This window comes from Sorex araneus, chromosome 1 (assembly GCF_027595985.1).
Source record: "Sorex araneus isolate mSorAra2 chromosome 1, mSorAra2.pri, whole genome shotgun sequence".
Taxonomy (NCBI): domain Eukaryota; kingdom Metazoa; phylum Chordata; class Mammalia; order Eulipotyphla; family Soricidae; genus Sorex; species Sorex araneus.
Window position 1 is genome coordinate 444,617,149 of NC_073302.1, and position 20,505 is coordinate 444,637,653.

At 37.6% G+C, this 20,505-nt stretch overlaps 1 protein-coding gene across 1 annotated transcript in view; it reads left to right on the forward strand.

The window, feature by feature from the left end:
* Window positions 1-20,505, forward strand: part of CNTNAP2 (contactin associated protein 2) — a 1,529,860-nt gene that overhangs the window by 583,055 nt on the left and 926,300 nt on the right. The window lies entirely within an intron of this gene.

Sequence of the window (20,505 nt, forward strand, 5' to 3'; positions counted from 1 at the left end):
TCGGAAGATGACTCTCTCAGCCTCTTTCCTTCCCTTTTGCTTTCCTCCCTCTCCCCTCCCATCTTCTCCCTTCCCCTCTTTTTCTTCTCATTCTTGAAGCAAGATCGTTCTTATTGAAACTTATTGAGAAAGATGCTAAGGAAGGGAAAGGGAAAGATGAAAGTGTGTGCTCTGGAGGAAACACAGGCTTCTCCGGAGGGGGAATCAGCAAGGTAAGAAGCTGAGACAGCAAGTGAGACCCCTGTTCAAGGGAGAACAGAGGTTTGAAGAGCAGCCTCTGAGCTCTCTCTTCAAGAGAACGTCTCTCTGCCTTGTTTCTGCACCCACTAGTGTGCGCTTCCACATTCCTGCTCTGTCACACCTTGAGGCCCTGGGAAGGTGACCCTGGTTTGAATGGTGATAGCCCAATACAATCATTGTCACAGTCCTTTTTCTTAGTATTTTCAAATTTATGTCTGTCTTCCATATCTATATAGTATGTGATAGACTTCTACTGGACATCGTATATTTACACCGGATAAGAGTAGATTCCAGTAAAACTTCTAATCCACAGAAAGGCTATTTGTCACAGCTCAATCTTTTGCCTTTTTTGCAGAACATGAGTCTGTTCTGAAGGTGAAAGGGCACATTTGGGGACCACAGTTTCCCTTCCTTCCTTCTAAGGTTACCACTCGGCAATTATGACTTATTAGCTGCTTTAGTTGAGAATGCAAAATTAATATTTGTTTTTCAAGCTTCTAAATTTGGGATGCTCTACCCACTCAGAGGGCCAGTGTAACAGGCTCACCTGTTTTAAGTTATTTTGACTTTTATCTCAGCCTGCAGGCTGGTTAGTCCTCAACAATGCTCCTGTCTCTTACAAAGACTCTACTGAAGACAGCAGGAAGGAGACAGCCCACACCAGCTTCTGAGTATGTACACACATTTGTCCAAACAGCGAGTCACAATTGTTAACCAGTCTGACTTCCAAGAAAGAACATTTAACATAATGACCAAATATTTAGCTAGGAAGGGCCCGATCTGTAGGATTTAGGATAACCCAGACATCAGATGCTGGTGTTTGCACAATGCGTAGATCATTATTTTTAAATATCGTGCCATAGATGGTACTCAAGTGGATTAGACTCAGCTCCGAGTGACAGGCAGACTGCAACAAATAAGACAGGAATTTTTTCTTCCATCAGAGAAAGAAGGTAAACTCTTCATGATTTTGTAGGAATCCAGGTATCAGAAAGCCAAATTTCTTCCAGGCCTCAATTGAATACTGAGTAGTTATTTGCCTTGTATAGCCAAATGGCATTTATTATTTTTTTATTTTATAAAGTAGTTCACAATATTTGATTACATTTAATATTTAAGCATTAATCCCACCCCCATTACACCTTCCCACCACCATATTTCCGGTGTTTCTGTCCTGAACCCCAACCCCTGCCCCAAAGCAGAACCGAAATAATTTATTTTGTATTGTTAATTATGAAAAGCCACAGAAGATGCTCCCAAAAGGTTTCCTTAGAGGAAAGAGTGTGAAGATTGTTGTATCTCCCCCAGGGGCCAACTCTAATTTTCTACCCAAATTTCAGGCGGTATCAAGGGAAGGGAGTGAGGGGCCAGCCCTTTGGCAGGGCCATTCTGCTGATGTACCCCCTCAGGATGGATCCTAGCTTCACTGGGATTTGCATGCTTTCCGTGGCCACATTAGCTGCAAGGGTCATAGAGCAATTATATGTCCAATTCAGTGTCTCCAAGCCAAAGGGAGAGAGTAAATATTAAAAAAAAACATAATAATAATTAGTGGCCACTGAAACATCTCTTCTTTATAATATTAAATAATTGATACATCTAAGATTTGTAATCATAGCACTGTAGCACTGTCATCCCATTGTTCGTGGATTTGCATGAGCGGGCACCAGTAACATCTCCATTGTGAGAATTGTTGTTACTGGTTTTGGCATATCGAATACGCCATGGGGAGCTTGCCAGGCTCTGCTGTGCGGGCAGGATACTCTTGGTAGCTTGCCGGGCTCTCCGAAAGGGACGGAGGAGTAGAACCCAGGTTGGCTGCGTGCAAGGCAAATGCCCTACCTGCTGTGCTATTGCTCCAGTCCTATTCATATCTATATACAGAAGAGTAACTTAATTAAGGGACATCAAATATCACTATTTACTTGTTAGAAGAACTGTGGCAATCTGCTCAGGTTAACGAAGGATATTGGGTTTGATAGAAATATTTGGAGGATTCATCTCTTTTCCAGGTGTTTGATTATTTCTCATCCTAGCCTAACTTTTTTCTAAGATATGATTTAAAAAGGAAAATGTAATTGTTTTTACTAAACGTAATATGATATTTTCTAGTTGTTTATTTGCAGGATGTCATCTCAAATTGTATTTGTATTCCCCACTGATAAACAAATTTAATAAATGTCCTACTCTTAAATGAGGAAAGAAAAATTATTTGATTCTTTCCCAAAGCACTAGGTTTTACTGAAATTAATGTTGCTATCCTCTAGAAGCTTTCATCTTTAGCTCCAAAGTGATTGTAAACATTTATTTAGTTTGTATGTAGTGGAATATAAAAAAGGTAGAAATGTAATTATGTTTGTTTTTCATGGAAAACTGAGAGTTAAGGGATAGAACAACTATGAAGATTTAGGAAAGTATCTTTAGCTGAAAACAAGAGAGGTCTCAAGAAGACAAGTAAACTTATGCTTTGAGAGAGTAGAAACTACAATTTATTTTGTTCCACCCACTATCCCAGAATATATTCTAGTGTCTGGAGTATGGAAAGTACTCATTAAACATCTGTTCACCAAATTAATGAGGGTAATTATCATTAAAAATTACTCTATTAGAAAATTATATATTTTTCTATGATACAAAATATGCATATTTTAAACATGTTTGCTCTTTTGTTACTAAAATCTATACAAGGTGTGCCATGTTGTAGAATATATAATCCTTTCAGTCACACAATATCTTTCTCTGATTATTATACTAAAGAATAACTTTTAGGGAGCCATGATTTTGCCCTTTGATTCTAAAGGTTAAAGTTGTTCTGAAGGACGTCTTAGTAATCTTTCTTGTAATCTATTTTTTTCTGTTTTTTTTTCCATATAAGACTTTTGTTAAGTAATTCAAAAACATCATATGTTTTTAGATTGTATTTTCCTTTGGAAATTTGTTCTTAATAATTTCTTATTAATGTCAAAGAGTATTTAAACTCTTAGGTGTTGAGCAACAACTTTTAAAGATATCGATTTTCCATCAGTGTAAACAATTTTCTAAACAAAAACCACTTCAGTCTATTTTCGTTGCTTGAAATAAAAGCAATACCAAGAAGAGAAGCTGCCTCCTAAAAAATGCTGAGATGGGGCTGTACAATATTATAACACCATCTCAAAGTTGTTTTAGAGAAATGGCATTAGAGTGCTTCAAACAAGTAATTGTAACTTAGTCACAGACCTATAAAGTGTTTGTCATTGAATATTCCTGAATGGCATTGTTGCACCAGAGTCCCCTTATTTAGTTACACCAAAACTATCTTTAGGCTCAAAAGTAGAGAGATTTAATTAATTAACATCTACACAGACCCTAGCTAGCCAAAGGGGCCTGAAGCTACGGCCCAGAATAGGTGTTCAAAAAACTTTTATGGGAGCTTTTTTTTTTTTTCCTGTCAAACATAAATAATTGTGAGACAAAGAGAAAACAGTCATAAGAATACAGTGTTTCAATTGATCACTTTATCAATTTACCCTGAAAGAGGGAGGACCCTTGAAGCTACAAATCTTTGTGTTGAATTTGTTTTGTTTTGGTTTCCATAAGGACATCTATTAGTTTTCTAGTTGCTGTGGTGACCCCATCCACCATCCTGCCTTGAATGGAACAGGATGCTCTTGGTCCCTCTGTTCTCTTCTAAATCCTAAGTTATGATTTCTGACCCACTCATCTTTGCCCAGTTCCCAAAGGGATCACTTAGATGCACTGCCTCCAGGGTACCACCAGTTCAGCACCCTATTTATGCTCCCAACTGTTCCACTGCGTGGCTGTTTAGATCAACTGTGCATCTGAACAAAACATCCTTAAGCAAAAAGTAACATGAAGATCAGAAGGTACAATTTGTCTCTTCCCATATCAGCATCTAGGTACCTAGGAAATTGGATTTTCTGATTAGATGTGGATTTTCGTTTTGTTTTGCATTTTATTTTAGTCACCATGATCGACAACATTGGTAATGGAAGTGTTTTGTGTAAAATAACACGCTGACACTTCACCCTCCACCAGAGCTCCATACTCCGTGTCCCAGTGTCAACACCCCCAGTCCTCCTGCCCCCTAATGCCACCACAGTGATATGTTTCCTATTAAATATGTAGCCTGAGGTGTTCTTGCTACCCCTCGTTGCTTCTCCAATGCAATAAAGAAGTATCTTGTGGGGTGTAGACTTCTAGATTGAGGGAAGACGTGCAGATGTTTTATTCCTCTTACAAAGGATTCAATAAGGAAACAGTACCGATTTGTTATTGCTACCTAAATATTTATTTGATGTCAATCAGGTAAGTTCATATGAACAGAGAAAGTGAAACTAAAGCCAGTGACATTTTTCAGCTATGTTATCTGTTGGAAGTTACAGAATGTATGATCTTGTTATAGCAGTAAAGCAGATATAAGGTGTAATTCAATCTTTGTTTTATTTCACAGACATTCTTTATTTTACAAAAGCATGTACCAGTACGTTCTTGGAAATTTACCCCTCTTTTTTGGTATAACTTTTATTTTTGGCAACCATGTAGAGGCATTTTCATTCATTCATAATGGTTTTTAAACGATGAAACAATATTACTGTTTTATGCATGCACATGCAATGCTGTATTTTGAAGGATTATTTTTATAGCTAGTTAATTTACTGTTTTAGGCATTTAAGTATTTTTTTATGAAATAAAAGTTACTCAGAACACTGAGTAACTCACCTTGTGCCCTCTATGTTCAGAACTATTGTTTCACCCCAAATGGAAACTCAATTCTGCACTACTCAAGGCTCACTTCCTCCAGCCTCGACTCTGCTCTTTCATTTTCTGTCTCTCCCACCTTAACTGTTAGTACCTCCTACAAAAGGAGACATATTTGTCCATTGTGTCTGACTTATTTTACTGGTAATATTCTTTTCAAGTTTCATGGGTGTTGTTAGATTTATTAAATTAGAAAATAAGTATATTTTCTAATTTATTTTCTATATATTATTTTCTAATAGCTGAACACTATCATATTGTTTTATGTGTTTTACATACATTTGTATTTGAATACATTCAAACGAACAATATATGGACAATGAATACCTGAATTATTTTCACTGTTTTACTTTTGTGGTTACAATCTGTACAGCCAACACACAAGTTCCTGAATACTTGCTTTCACTTCCTTGGTGTCTAAACCCAGACATGGAATTGCTACATCAGAGTTAATAAAGTTTTATTTCCTTATTTTAAATTGGACTGGTTTACAGGAATATACAGACTGGAGTGGGTAGGGCATTTGCCTTGCATGCAGCCAACCCGGGTTCGATTCCTCCATTCCTCTCGGAGAGCCCGGCAAGCTACCAAGAGTATCTCTCCCACATGACAGAACCTGGCAAACTACCGGTGGCATATTCAACATGCCAAAAACAATAACAAGTCTCACAGTGCCCGCTCCAGCAAATCAATGAACAATGGGTCGACAGTGCTACAAGTGCAACAGGAATATAGACGCTTAAGACATTACCACACCCAACTTGCCTTCATCTGGACCCCTCTACCACTGTCCATAAAACCCAACCCAGATCTCCACCTCATTATGTTGCTAAGCAGATAACGTTAGTTGTTTGGTCAGAGCACAGGAGTGCATTTTTATTCGGCAGTATATGTTCCTTGGCTTTGTTTGTTACATACCACAATTTAGTTAGATCGATCCGCATTTGCCTTTCTTCTTGACTTACCTTCTTTATCAACTCTCCTGTCAATGGGTACTTGAATTATTTCTAGAGTCTGGTTACTGTAAGTAGTACTGCATCAAACACTTAGGAGTACATGTTTTTGAATTGCCAATTTGGTGTACTTAGGATAGGTGTCTGTGAGTAGAATTGCTGAATAATTCAGTCATTTATAACTTTTTTTGAGAAAACTCCCATCTATTTTTTTCACCATAGAAGCTGAACCAGTTTGCATTTCCAGACAATGATTGAGCATTTCTTTTCCTCACATCCCAACTTATTTCTAAACTTTCCAGTATGAAGAAGTGATATTTAATTCAAATATTTTTATTTGAATTTCCCTTACAAGTGTGGTAAATGAGTTTTTTATGTGACCTTCTGACCACCTCTATGCTTTCTTTGAAAAAGTGTCTGCTTATCTCATTTGCAGTTTTGATAATCATTATGGATTTTGCTATTTGTGAGTTTTCTGAGTTCCCTGTATGTGTTAGCTTGTACGAGTAGTATCTCAATAGTTCATTGAGGGATGTATTTTTGTCTTAGTGCTAATAATATTTACAATGAAAAAGTTTATCTTTAGCTTGATTTATTATGATTTGTGTATTTATGCATGTGTTTCTTGCCAGTAGAGCCAAATCACAGAACACACCTCCAAAGTCAATATCATGGAGTGTTTACATATGTGTTCTTATTTGCATTTTATGCATTCTGGTCTAACCTATATGGCTTTAATCCATTTGAGTTGAATTTTGTACACTCTGTGAGATAATCGTTCAGTGTTTTGTATGGAGTTTTATACGTTTTTATATGTTTTATATGGACTATAAAACAAAGCTCCCGGAAGAGAATGATGCAGAATCTGGCACGGCAGAGCCTGGCAAGCTACCCGTGGCATATTCAATATGCCAAAAACAGTAACAATAATGTGTCTCATTCCCCTGACCCTGAACACGACAGGGATGAATGGAGACATTAGTGGCGCCCGCTTGAGCAAAATCGATGAGCAATGGGATGACACTGATACAGTGATGCAGTGATACAGAGTTAGCTGGTTTTCCCAGTACCGTTTATTATGGAATCTTTCTGTCCTTCATTTTATATTCTTGGCTCCTTTCCCATTCCAAACTCTATTCTAAAAATCTTAGTGTGACTTTTTTTTTCTTTATTTTTGGGGTCACATATAGCAGCACTCAGGTCTTACTTCTGCACTGACAGATCACTCCTGGAGGCTCGCAGGGTGTGAGGAAGGCATATGGGGTGCTGGGGGTTTAACCCAGGTTGTTCCCATGCAAAGCAAGCACCTACTCACTGTACTATTGCTCTGGCCTTGAGTGTCAGCTTTTATTCTAGTACCACACTGTTTTGATTTTTATACTTTAGAATTTCACTTTAGGCAAGGAATACAATTTCTCCTATCTTCTTTTTTTTCGAGATTGTTTTGAATATTCAAGATTGTGTGGTTCAACAGATCTTTTAATAGTACTTGCTTTATATTCTTGAGAATTCCATTGGAATTTTAAGGATTGCATTGAATCTCTTCAGTGATTTAGGTGGAGCAGTCACTTTAATGATGTTAATTGTTTCGATCCATGGAGAAGGAATAATTTTTCATTTCAATGTGTCTTCTGCTTTTTATAATAGTGATTTATAGATTTTGATGTAAAGGTCTTACATCTTCTTTATAAAACTGATTCCAGAGTATTCAATCCATTTTGGGGCAGTTGTCAGTGATATTGATATTTTGATCTGTTTTTCTTTTTGCTGATTATAGGCATATAGAAACACAATAGAATTTTGTATATTGATTTGTACCTTTCAACATTACTATCTTTGGTAATTATTTCTAATAATTTTGGTGGAGTCTCTTATGATTACTGCATGCATTTTCATTTCATCTGCATGCACATATATATTTTTTTCTGCTTCAGTATATTTTCTTTACTTTACTTTTCTTACCCAATGCTGTGGCTAGAACTTCAAATTATAAATTCAGACACTTTAAATACTGGAATGGTGATAAGAATAAATATTCTTTTACTATGTTGCTCATAAGGAAAAACTTTCAACTTGTTCTCTTCTTGGCATTAATTTATATTGAATATGAAATTAGTTCTAGGTTTGTCTTATATGGCCTTTACTATTTTGAAGAAAGTTTCTTCTAATCCCATTTTATTGAGATTTTTCCTCATATAAGGGTGTGAAATATTGTTAAAACTTTCTTTATATGTTGATAATACTATTTGAATAGTGTATAATGTGATGCAATATAGCTTCACAATTACACATAAATAAAAGCACAAAACATACACAGTTGTACCAGTGACTTTTTTTCTGTTCCAAAAAATATTCTTCTCTATCATAAGCCTATTAGGATAGGCCTATTAGGTGACTGTTATTATTATGACCATTTAACACAGATAAGATTTACGCCTCAAGATAGGGAATTTACCTGAGTATCTAAATTAACTGAGTCCAGATTTTGAAGTAGGTTTGTCTAATATTTATACTAACCTCTTAGATTGCAGATATTTAATTGTGATGCTATAGACTACTTTTCAGGTTGAATTATAATCACCACTTTTAATGTTCTACAAAATATTACATTTTAAATTAAATTATGTAAATAGAACCTAATAAAAAGGGATGAAGAGGTGGATTAGCTGTACTTTAGACAATTTTGTAATGTAGAGAAACATTTTCTGTCTCTGTTTCACAGCTCTGCCTGATTTGCAATGGCAAATGTGTATGACTAAAGTTTTCTCATGTGTAGGAATGAGATAAATATGCTAAAAGATCTGTGATGATGGGACTTCAGTGGAAAACTCTCTTTCCCCTTTAAAGTTCTTTTTTTATTCTCTCTGTAAGAATGCTTGAGTTTCTCTTATCATCCACTGGTTGAAGATGAGGAATTAAAAGCAGTTAAAAAAATACTAATGCTGTCCTAAAAGGTTGATACATTAAGTCATTATCAGCCCATCAACACCTTAGCAGGCATTAGTTGATGAGAAAGAAGTGATCCTGAGGGAATTAACTGTGAGAAAAATATCAGAGAGACTAGCAGACCAGAGGGAACTGGAGCTTTTGAAAAATAACTAGAGACAGTTTTGAAGTGGGGGATGGGGTAGGGAGTTGGCAAATCTGTTGGAACCAAAATAATGAGGATTTCTCATGATAAGAACATGACACGTCTCAACAAACTATTTAAAAGAAGCAAGATGAGCTATTGCTATCCATTCTCTGTCAGAATTTTTCCAAAAGGAAAACTGGGAAAAGAAAACCCGTGCTCAGTGAAAAGAGGCTAGAAACTCAAGAGCTCTTGGCAAAGGATGCAGAACAGGGCTCTCAAGTGTAATACTACTGAGAAAACAATAGTGTGTTACATCCGCAACTGTTACATAGGAAGGAGGGCTTTCATAAGTGAGGCCCACACCACTCATTCAAAGACAGCCAACTGCCTTTGTCCCACCCAATGCAGGGATAAGGTTTATTGGTCACTGAGACTTTGGAAAAGAACAAATGCTAGCCACCCTATCTCCATAGCAATCTGACTTTGACCTCTACAAAAATAAAACTGATTAGTTAGTACAAAGATGAGTAGCACTTAGTCATTGATAAAGCAATCAAATCATACCCAATTAGGAATATACCAACTAGCAGCTCATAAGGTTTTGTAAGGCTGCCTCTGATACACTCCTTCATTGACAATTGCTATCACTATTCTGTGTACATATGGCCTTTTGTAGTTATTCCTGTTTACTTACCTTCATCTCAAAGTATTCACTTTGTTAATCATGATGGAGGCTGTGGGTATAGAGGCTGTGTGAAGCGGGGAGAGTGGGATCATATAGTCTTGTTAATGATCAACCAGTCATCAGAGGGATTATTAAGCTCTTTTTTGTCCCTTTTCTAGTTCTATTTTTTTCTCTCTGTTTGAAAGTTGAAAAATGGTCAAGAACATAAAATTTGTAGCAAAGCAAAGTGGATAGGGTGTTTGCCTTGCATGTAGCTGACCCATTCTATTCCCAGCATCTCATATGGTCCCCCGAGCACTGCCAGGAGTAATCCCTGAGTGCAGAGTCAGGAGTAAGCCCTGAGCATCCCAGGGTGTGGCCCCAAAACAAAAAGAAACACAAAAGACAGTAAATCCCTTTGCCTATCATTTTGGCCTGTCTTTTAAAATCAGGGCCAAATGTGAAATCAAGGGAACTTACCCAGCATTTTAAAACTCCAGATTTTGCCATACAGACTTTGCCAAAGTTTTTGCTGAACTCAAAAAGTGCAGTGTCTCTTCACCTAGCCCCTCTGTCAAAACCTCCGAGCCAAGTGGTGCACTTCTGCAATGACTTGACTAATAATTTTCAGTGTGCACATGCATGAGAAAGTTCTCCAGTAATTACTACTTGTCCTTGAAAGGCCTTTGATATGTCAACCATATCTCCTTTACTTTATTTCTCTGTATTCCACAGAGGAATGAGACCATCTGCTATTGGTCCTTTTTCCTCTGACTGATTCCACTTAACATAAAGCCCTCCACTCCCATCCACATTGCAGTGAATTGCCTTCTCTTCCTGTCGACAGTCCTGGAGACCAGAAGGCTGTCTGTCTGTCTGTCTCTCTCTCCCTCTCTTTCTCTCTCTCTCTGCCACTCACTCACTTGCTCTCTCTATCTCTCTTTCTCATTTTCTTTTTGGGCTGATCATGAATCATGATCTTGAGTACTTATCCTGAGTGAGGAGTAATCCCTGAGCACAGCTGACTGTAATCCCAAAAACAAAAGATAAATTAAAAAGCACTCAGCACAACCTCTAGAAGTATCACAATCACAAAATCCCATTGATCGTCAAGTGGCTCGAGTGGTCTCGGTAACCTCTCATTCGTCCTACCCCTGAGATTTTAGAAGCCTCTCTCTTCTTGGACATCCCAACGATGCCACATTGGAGGCTCTTTCAAGGTCAGGGGAATGAGATTCAGTTGGTTACTGGCTTTGTATATAGATACACCATGGGAAACTTGCAAGGCTGTCTCATGTGGGCAGGAAGCTTTCAGTAGCTTGTGAGTTTCTCCCAGAGGGAAAATTAGGTTATAAGATATTGTGTGGCTGCTTTGTGGCCACGCGGTTCTGGGAGCTTGCTTTTAAATCTCTGGATTTTGGCAGTTGACGGGATTACACACACACCTCTCTCTCTAGAAGTATAAAAGGAGAAGGATTATTTTTAATCGCTGAAGAAAAAAGGCTAATAAAATAATATTTCATATGGGTTTTAATTTATTTTGAAGAGCAATGGATATTTCACACAGCATTTGGAAAACCCATGAATTTTGGCATGGGTTGAAAGCATACACTTTGCCCTGTGCATTCTTCCACAGTCATTTATATTTCCTTGTGCTGATACAGGTTAAGTCTAAATCTAAAACACCACAGGTATAATGATTTTTCACATAAGACCTCATAGATAAATATAAAATGACACTATTCCCTGAATTGATTTGATATTTTCTTTTATGAACTTTGTTGAGATTTTTCCCCAAGAATCCATTTGGGGAAACTGATATAAGATGTAAATAGATAGGCAGCTAGAAGGAGAAGAAGGATACTGGCCATCACTCGTTGCTGAATAACTGAAACCCACTTTCCACTGCTGATAGGTTTGACAACAACCTAAAGAAAGTGTGAATGTCTAATTCGGAAAGAATGGCAAATACATTTGACATGATGAACCTCTCTGGGATTCTGAATTTACCTTGTTCATTCATCATTTATATTTCTTTGTTTTTTGACTGATACTTTGTTATTTGCTGATACATGTTAAGTCTAACTCAAAAACACCATAGGTCTAATGAATTAACAAGTAAGACCTCATAAAATACATCTTTTATTGATAAAACCTAGGAAATCTAAGCAAGCAAGCATTTAATGAAAATGATGACAACAAAATTGGCTTGAGAACTTTCCACAGGAAATGATTTCTTTCAAAGAAATTTGTCAAAGCAGAAACTATTGTTAGAGGAAACTAAGAAACTTTACTAATTTTTTAAAAAGGGGCTGGGCAATACCACTCCTGGGAATATATCCCGGAGAGGCAAAACGGTATAGTAAAGATGGCATATGTATTTCTATGTTCATTGCAGCACTGTTTACAATAGCCAGAATCTGGAAAAAACCAGAGTGCCCCAAAACAGATGACTGGTTAAAGAAACTCTGGTACATCTACACAATGGAATACTACGTAGCCTTCAGAAAACATGAAGTCATGAAATTTGCATATAAATGGATCAACATGGAAAGTATCATGTTGAGTGAAATGAGTCAGAAAGAAAGAGACAGGCATAGAAAGATTGCACTCATATGTGGAATATAATGTAACTGAGAAGTACAAGTTAGCAATGATGCAACTTCTGGCAGATATCTCTCTGGACTTAGTTACTAAAATACAGAAACCCAAAACCAAGAGGCCGCTAAGTGTGGTCACTCAACCTCATACCTCTTCATCCTCAGCAATGGAAAACAAATTATCTAATGCTTCCTTTTCAGCAGGTCTGACTTTAGGGGAGAGACTCTCCAAACAATAATAGTGAGTTTTGTTGAAATATTGAATGCAATCAAAGTGAAAGTAAAGTGAAATTTATTAGTTACACAGGCGGGGGGGCAAAGGGTGGGGGACTAGGGATGTGGGGGTGCGAGGTGGAGCTATACTGGGATTCTTGGTGGTGGAATGTGTGCACTGGTGAAGGGATGGGTGTTCGAGCATTGTATAACTGAGATTTAAACCTGAAAACTTTGTAACTTTCCACATGGTGACTCAATAACAAATTTTTTAAAAAAAATTAAAATAAAAAGGGGCTGGAGCGATAGCACAGCGGGTGGGGCGTTTGCCTCGCACGTGGCCAACCCAGGTTCGATTCCTCCATCCCTCTCAGAGAGCCTGGCAAGCTACAGAGAGTATCCGGCCGCATGGCAGAGCCTGGCAAGCTACCTGTGGTGTATCCTCTATGCTATAAACAGTAACAAGTCTCACAGTGGAGACATTACTGGTGCCCTCTCGAGCAAATTGATGAGCAACAGGATGACAGTGATACAGTGAATTATTTTAAATTTTATTTTATTAAATCACCGTGACAAAAGTTATAAAGCTTTCAGGTTTAAGTCTCAGTCATATAATGATCAAACCTCCATCCCTTCACCAGTACACGTTCCCCAACCAAGAACCCCAATATACCCCCCTCCCACCCACCCCCGCACCTGAGTGGCCAATGATCTTCACTTTATTCTCTCTATACTTTGGATACATTCAATATTTCAACAGAGAACTGATTATTATTATTTGGAACGTTCCCCCAACAATCAAACCTGCTGAAAAGGCTTCATTTGATAGTTTGTTTTCCATGGCTGAGAAGGAAGATTATAGGAGCTCGTGTGGCCGCAACATCGCGATTTGGATTTCTGTTGTTTTCACTCAGCTCACAGTCTAGATGCATTTCTATAAGTCTCTGGGTGCCCAAACAGGTTAGTAGACCTCCTGGCTCATGGTCTTTAAGGAGCAGAGGGGCCGGCCGTATCATGCGCAGCTGCTCCAGATCTCATCTGGGATATAGTGAATTTTTAAATTTTTTTTACTCATTTACTTTTGATAGCTCTTTAGAATAACAATTAAATTCGAAATTTAAGTAATTCTTAGTTGGAAAATTGGGACAGCTTCATAATTGTTGTAATGTTATGTGTATTTAAAAGTAAATCCTTGATGTATCTGCCTTCATCTTGATATTTATTTTAAAGCTCTTTTCTTATTAATTTTTTTTTTTGCTTTTTGGGCCACACCTGGCGATGCACAGGGGTTACTCCTGGCTCTTGCACTCAGGAATTACTCCTGGCGGTGCTCAGGGGACCATATGGGATGCTGGGAATCGAACCCGGGTCGAGCGTGTGCAAGGCAAACGCCCTACCTGCTGCGCTATCGCTCCAGCCCCTATTAATTTTAATAAATAAGAGCATAAGATGCCCATTACAAAAGTTAGTGAATTCAGCCCATAGAATATGATTAACCCTAAACAGTCTGTTCTGTGTAGTATGGGCCTGTTAAGTGGATGTGAGAATATTCAGCCTAAATCTTTAGTCAGTGATCGTATTTGTATCTGGATGTCAAGGGCACTTCCCATCCACTCAGTCTTTTAACAATATATTGGATTGCGTGTACCAGTTTAAAATGACTTGAATTCCCACACTGGATTTCCTACTACAGGAGCTTCACTTTTATTCCTACTCCCCCACCTCCACTCCTGAGTTTTTAGCAAGGAAGATATTCTAAGTGGTCCTCTCAAAACTAATGTCTTTTCTTAATCCAACCCACTTCTCTCCCCTGGGGAAATATCAGTCTCTTGTAGTTGATCTGTCTACTGCCTTCTTCACTTCCAGCTTTTAATTGGCTTTGGCTTCCTAATTTAAACAATTGTTGACCACCAGATAAATCCAGGTCATCCCTCAAACTGGCCCATTCTTCACAAGAGCCTAGATTCAAAGTCTATTTTTGCACATTTTCACATTTATTTCTAAGGGGCTGCCATTCGTCCTACCACATCTAATAATAAAAGTGATGTAATAGTAACAAGACAAGAAAGCTTTTTCTATGACCGAAATACATTCTTTTTTACAGAAAATGGAAACTGTAACGTGACTAGCCTGGAAAAATCTCGATGGGTTTGTTTCTGTCCCTTTTTTGTAGACAAGACTAGAAGTGATTGATCTGCCCAGTGGGAAGGTCCAGTAGATAATTCTGGAGGAAAGGATTAGCGGAGGGGGACGGCAAGGAGCCCAGAGAGATAACAAGGCTAATGCTCTCTTGGACGTGGCTACTCACTGTGATCGCAAACTTTCCAGCGGATCTAACTAACTGAATGAAATCCTGCCATCAATACATATTTGCACATGGAGGGAGGAGGAAGGATTTCTTTTCTATCTCCCTTAATGCTGGTAAAACATATGTGCTTAGGGGTGCCCATACAGGCACATATTTTATGCCATAATGCACACTATTTCTTGAAAGATGGTATTTTTTCAACATTTGTTATACCAAACATTCTTTTGATTTCACTTTATTTCCACAATAATCTTATAAGATACCACTGAGACGCATTGCCTGTTCTGCAAGTGACAAAATTGAAGCATAAAGAATTGAAGGGTCCTCCTTAGGCTAACAGAAGTAGTAAGTCTTGGAGCAAGAATTAATACTCCCTCCTATTAGCAGGCACTTGATTTATAGCTGATGAATTTAGCTAGCTTGAGAGGCATTATGTGTTTTAGTGAATTGGCTTATAAGTATATTCATCAGCTCTTGTTCTGGGGTAGGAAAGTTTCTTAAATACTAACATACAATCAAGGACCCATGCTGAGCTAATGCCTCTGATAGAATAACCTAGAAATCTATTGTCGCATCATACTATTATCAGTGCTAGTAAAAACTTTGATTTCTGCTTTTCTCATTTATACTGCAAATAAAAGGAATCGCCTTAGGAAAGTGATTGGCCTGTCATTTGAGCTTTATGAGAAATTGCACATAATTAACTTATTTCATTTTTAGTAAGTTGCTAATTAGGTGATTCTCTGAGATTCCAAGGATTAATGTTTTGGCTTCCAGCTTGGAAGTAAAAAAAGAATCCACTATCATAGAGAAAACAGAATCATCAGGAGTTCTTGAATGTATAAGGAAAATAAATGATTAAACAAAGGGATAGCAATGAGGGATTTGTGTCTGAGGATTTACAGAGAAACCAAGACTGGTGAAATATTAGCATCAAAGGATTCAAATTTAAAAAATAAATTATTTAGCTGAGGGTGACATTTTTCTTTGTAATATTTATTTTCCTTGGATATCAAGCCTAACATCTCAGTTGTGTCACAATGCTATAAATTCCACAAATTGAATTACTCCACTTCCATATTATGCAATTAAGCCCTATTGTTCCCAACATGGAACTTAACATTTCACAACTTAAAGGTCATTGCTCTACAAATGGGAAATGGGAAAGATAAAAATTAGTACCTGGATCTCATCATATAAGTCAGAAAAGAAGTAAAGGATGAATGGCAGTGTGAAGAGAACGATGCTACAGTGAGGATGATACAATAAACAAATACCTTGGGAGAGAATCCAATCCTATGTTATATTCCTCAGATTTTCTGCTTGAATCTAAAATTGCTGTGAATATATAGATATTGCATATAAAAATTAAATTTAGTTTATTTGATATGACCTTTGTTTCCTGAGTGAAGAAAAAGTTCAGGAAACATGATAGCTCTAGAACTTTCAACGATTGTATTAGTGATTAAGTTGATTTCATTGGACTTTATATGCAAGGAAACTTTGAAGTTTTATTTTTTGTAATATAACAATCTTATTATTTTTGATCACATTTATTTATTATTTAGCATTGTGTTTCTTTATTTCATTTTTTAAATTGTTCACCTGAATGTACATGCTTAGCATAAGGGAATTTTTCTGTCCATTTTATGGAAGTGGAGTTAGGTATAAAGCAATACAATTCCTTGAAAAACCTTTGGGTTCTTGGGTTTAAGTTTTTCATTTGTTTTTTAAAACACAGTTTTCAGTGTTCAGAGTTTTCTCTTGGCTTTTCATTGAGGGATCACTCCTGGCAGTTCTTGGGGTACCATCTGGGGTTCTGCAGATCAAACCCTAGGTCAACCACCTGCAAGGAAAGCATCTTACCCTTTGTAGTATTTCTCCAGCCCTGGTTTGATTCTTTGAAGTTACTCATTCCTCCAGCACATGGATGAACATTTTTTAATAATTGTATACTGATGAAAATTGTTAGGTAATTCCTGCAGAATTTAGGAATGGAAGAGAACTTATAACTCTTTTAAATAGAGTTCATTAACTGGTTGGAACATCAAGGGCTAGTACAAGAAAATCTCTTACTGGAATCATAGAACAGATTGGGAGAGGCTGGAGGCAAGAACAGATAAAAATTCAGAATTCTAAGTATGTGTTTTTTTCCCCTTTCTGTTGTTTGGAGCTAAGACTCTGCTTTCTCAGTTTTGATATTGAAATACTAGTTGTCAATCTAACAATCAAAGTACTACTTGTCTTGTAAATATGTATTCAGACTGTATCACCACTATTAATACCACTCCTAGTCCTCCAGAAATCTAGAGTACCAAAAACATTACATTTTGGGATGTACCTAGCACTGAACAACCATATTCATTGGCCAAGAATATACCAGAAGCACCTCTAAGTCTCCTGAGCACTAATTAGAGGATGCCTTCCTCCCCCCCCAAAAAAAAAATCCAGGTTGGGTTATTAACATTATGCATTTCTATGTGTGATGTATATTCACTGGAAAATGGGCAAAACAATCATATGAGTGTAAATAAAATATGGGAGCTTTTATTTATGCAGAATTTCTGTTTTACTCCGTAGATTTGCATGTTGGTACAGAGTGTTGTTGAGTAGAATTTAGACTCAGAGGTCAACCTGACCTCATCAGTGCTATTCTTAAGGATATATCTCAAAAGAACTTGAAGGAGCTGGTCATTACTTTTCAGTGGTTACTGTTTTTTCTGAGGTCTTATTTTTAGTCAGGGAATGAGGAATAGGCGATGGGGTCTGAATATATCACTCTTTACTTTCAAGTAAGTAAGGCTGTAATTCCCTCCATTGAATGAGTAACGTGAGGTGATGGCCTTCATTTTCATGTGCTTTTCAAATCATCCACTGGCTCCCCATGAAACTCACTGGATAGAAGAAGTATTGTGATCCCATCTCTGAAATAAGATGTTACTTATAAGGCTAGTTTGGAATCACTCAACAAAGCTTTCAAGGGGCAATCTTAAAAACAGTCATAGTATGATGTCTGTGCAGGGGGGAATGCCAAGCTTGAAAATACCATTCTCAGTATTTCCTTTCCTGATATACGTAAAATACATAAAATCAAGGAAGATTATGATGATTGGCTAGGCCACCTTTCACGAGCTAAGGCGGTCTAAGTCTTTTTTTTTTTCAGTATGATACAGAACATTAAAGAGAACCCTCTGTTCTATTTTAAGCAAATGCCCTCTTGATTGTTAATAAGACAGAAAGAGGTGGTCCTGTCACACACAGCTAGCTGTTAGAATTGAAGCAGTGTGCTATTAAAGCCTATTAGATCAGCATACTTCTTTTCAGATTTTTAATAGTAGGTTTTTTAATCTAATTTAAACTAAATGTGTTAGAGATAATAATGAAAGCATTCCAACAGAAACAGGCTTCATATTAATCCACATTTTAAATTAGCACCGCAGATTAAAAGAAAGACGAAGTAATATGATAAAATTTTCTTCTGACTCAATAAGGACTGAATAGACTGTGCTCGTTAGTGCTTGATCGTTTGTGTGCGTAGGAGTATCTGTGGATAGAGAAGGTGGAGACGCGCCAAACTGTTGATGGGGGCATTGAAGGAGGAAGGTGTGAGGGAAACACTATGGGAAAAAATGGTCCTCCTGAGTACTCCATGTGTGCAGTTGAAGGTCCTGCAGTTGATAAAGAGACCGGCCTATACTGTAAGAAAACAAATCATGGGGCTGGAGGGGCCGGAACGATAGCACAGCAGGTAGGGTGTTTGCCTTGCACGCGGCCAACCTGGGTTCAATTCCCAGCATCCCATATGGTCCCCCAAGTGCAAAACCAGGAGTAATTCCTGAGTGCAAAGCCGGAAGTAAACCCTGAGCATCTCTAGATATGACCCAAAAATCAACGGAAAAAGAAAAAGAGAGAGAACAAATCAATGGACTCTGACAGCTGGAAGGGTTACTGGAAGGTGACAGGATGGGAGAAAAAGCAAAGATGATCAGATGTTATTCATAAACATATTTTTTTATGGTTTGAATGCCAGTGCTTCTACAGTTTTGAAGTCTTTCTCATTCCATTTGCATAATAAAAATCAATAAAATCAATGACTAAAATAAGATGCCTTTAAATGGCAATTGTATTTTAAATGGTGTCCCAATGCAAGAAGTAAAAAGTACTTCCTTTACTTAATTCTCTCCTGGAACTGCCTACCTTGGCAAATTGCAAATTTGCATGTAAAATTGATAATTGTTGCCATTAAAAACAGGATATTCCATGTGTACATAAAGAGAGGAATTTTATAAAAAATAATGAAGACTTCACAACTTAATAGTTATCATTTAATTGACTTATAAGTTTAAAATATTTTAAAGTCAAATGGTAAATTCAATCATCATGGTTTGATGTGGAATATTACTCAATCTTAGAGATTTTAGGCTAGTTATAAAACTTAAAATGCTTAGCACAGAATATTATTAGGTAAGGTATTTTATCTCTAAACCCAAGTTACTTTTTAGTACATTTGCATTTTCAAGCTAGTACTCCAGAGAAATCCATAGCTGACATTTTTCTAATGATTCCTTAGCTTCTCTGCAATTGACTAGGAAATGTCTCAAGCCAGATCAACTAACTGGGCTAGAGGGGATTACCTTGATGGGGGCCAGAGCCATAATACAGTGGGTAGGGTGTTTGGCTTGCAAGCAGCCCACCCGGGTTCAATTCCTGGCATCCTGTATGGTGCACGGAGATGCCACAAAAGCTAAGAGGAGAGCCAAGAGTAAGTCCTAAGCATTACTGTGTGCCCCCCCTAAAAAAAAAAAAATCCAGAGTCTGGAGCTATAGTACATTGATCTGGGTTCAATCCCTGGTATCCTTATGATCCCTGAGCACCAACAAGAGTAATTGCTAAGTACCATCACCAGGAGTAATAAGTAAAATTAATAAGAAATAAGCCCTAGGCACTGTCAAACATGGCGAAATAAGGGAATTTTCCTTGATGTAGCTGCTAGTGTGTTAACTGTCTTCAGACATTCACATCGCTAAGCAGAACTTTATCCTATCCTTTGAGTTAAGCATAGTCCTGATACCTCTCATGTAACAGGTAAATTTACATGATATATATATGTATACATGTATGTATATATGTATATATATAACTGAAATATAAACCTTCCATTATATCATTGTGTTCAGAACAGTATACTCAATCAAGATAACTCCTTTGCTTATAATGACCAGCTGAGGTCAATCACTTCACTTCACTTGTAGTCCCGTTGATCTTCGATTTGCTCAAGCAGGTGCCAGCAACATCTCCATTTGTCCCTGTCGCGAGCTAGTGCAGCCCAATGATATCTGCTTGCTCCAGGAACAGGAAGAGCCACAAATCATTCATTCAGGGATTTGACGAAGAAATCTGACCATCTAGTTGGTGGGCGTCCACGAGGTCTTCTGACATCCCGTGGAATCCAGTCGGTAACAGCTCTAGTCCAGCGGTCATCTCTGAATCGCATTACATGACCAGTCCATCTGATTTTTGATACCTTGGCAAATGAGACAGCATCCCTGATTTTTGACCATCGACAGAGGTCAGAACTCCGGATTCCTTCTCTCACTTGAGTGAGACATGATATTCCCAGCACAGCTCTTTCGATTCCTCTTTGGGATACCCTAATAGCATTCTCATCCTGCTTGCATAGGGCCCAGGTCTC